The sequence below is a fragment of the Cebus imitator genome, unplaced genomic scaffold (assembly GCF_001604975.1).
Source record: "Cebus imitator isolate Cc_AM_T3 unplaced genomic scaffold, Cebus_imitator-1.0 Scaffold310, whole genome shotgun sequence".
Classification (NCBI taxonomy): domain Eukaryota; kingdom Metazoa; phylum Chordata; class Mammalia; order Primates; family Cebidae; genus Cebus; species Cebus imitator.
The window spans coordinates 19065-21118 of NW_016107625.1; positions in this window are offsets into that span (position 1 = coordinate 19065).

Sequence of the window (2054 nt, forward strand, 5' to 3'; positions counted from 1 at the left end):
CTGCTGTTGACTGGGAAGAAGATTCCAGAACAGACAGGCCCATCTCTAAGTAAATCTAGCAGGAGAAGCAGTAACTTAAGACAGGCAAAGCTGAAATCACAATGAAAGAATCCATCCAACAGGAACTCATGAATTTTTGGGAAGAGCTAGAGGAGCTACTCTGAGGGAGATTTTCTCTTGTGTTCTAAAAAACACATGGACACAGGGAGGGGAGCACTACACACTGAGGTCAGTTGGGGGGGAAATAGGGGAGGGACAGAGAGGGGTGGGGAGCTGGGGAGAGATGGCAAGGGGAGAGATGCCAGATGTAGGTGATGGGGAGGAAGGCAGCAAATCACACTGCCACGTGTGTACCTATGCAACAATCTTGCATGTTCTTCACATGTACCACAAAACCTAAAATGCAATAAAATAAATAAATGGGGGAAAAAAAAAACATTTCTGACCCCTGGCTTAGCTAGTCTTTATTTTCAGTTACAAACAATGGTTATCCAAGACTGTGGAGGTTGTCCACATCTGTGACTTCGCAGTCTAAGAGGAAATCCATCCTGCATGAACATGGAACTTAGTGTTCATTCGCACTACCTGGCCCTCTGAACCATTAGTAGAATTTCACCCGAAAGGGAAGTTTACAGCTCCTTATCATGATACGTGCCAACATGTATCAGTCAGGGTCCAGCCAGAGACAGAACCCACACCTGGTATTTCAACAGAAGGAATTATTTTACTAACAATTCACATTTGCATAGAGCTTAACGGTTTAGAGAGCACTTTTCTTCTATTTTGCCCCATTTAAAATTATTGCAAAATTGAGATGACATGGACAGAACATTTTTTTCTTTATGTAACTAAGTAGATATCTAACAATTCAACAACTTTTTTGCACATGTGTGAAAAGCTATACATATGCATGAAAAATCTCAAATGGCACAAAAGGATAAACTATAAAAAGAAATTCTCCCTGTTACCTCTGAATCCTAGTTCTTTTCTCCAAAATTTTGTTTTCTTCCAGTAATTTTCTTTGCATGTACGAGTATACACACACACACACAAACACACACATAAACATATATAATATATACGTAGTTATAGGTATTTCCACTAAATAGTTAAAATTAATATAATTCCTTATAATAAACACACATATAATTTTGTATAACTACATCAAAGATTGTGTCACATTAGGTCTTTTTTCCTTTTTATTTATTGATGTGGCCTCCTTTTCCATTCCTCATTCATTCATTTATTTAGAAAATATTTACTGAGAAGCTACTATGTTCTAGGCACTGTGTTAGGATGTGGGGATACACCAGAGAGGAAAACAGCTCAACACCACGGTGCCGATGTCTCCTTTCCTTGTTCCAGGTCAGCATGTGGCATTTTCAGGCCGGATGGGGTATCTCCGGCAACCCTTCACAGCTCATGGCATGGCGTGGGGGCTCCCCTCTATCTTCCTGTTTTGCAAGAATGTGATGCTTTGCCATTTGTCCCTGAGCCTCTCAACCACTAGGATCCAGGTCTAGTTACCATTCTTCTATGAGCCATTTGGCTTTTGGTTTTGCCCCTCCAGTTGAGCTGGGCATCCTTCTTTCATTGTTGGTGTCTGTGAATTTCTTTTCTTTCTCATTCATCTGTGTATTGAAAAACTTTATTTTGAGGCGTTTGTACATTTTTTTCTAGGATTTCTACATGCTGATGGCTGAGGTGGGAGTGAGGAGGTCCTTCCATGATAGGTCACTTTGCCATGGTGACTCAGAGTGCCCAGGAGTGTTTTGACAGATGTTGGGAGAGACTGATAGTGAGAGAGGTATGCAAAGGGAATGGAAAGGTGTTTTGCTGGGCACTAAAAATGTGATCCTTGGCCAGGTGTGGTGGCTCATGCCTGTAATCCCAGAACTTTGGGAGGCTGAGGCAGGTGGATCACGAGGTCAGGAGTTCAAGACCAGGCTGGCCAACATGGTGAAACCCGTCTCTACTAAAAATTAGCCAGGGGTGGTGGCATGTGCCTATAGTCCCAGCTACTCGGTAGGCTGAGGCAGGAGAATTGCTTGAAC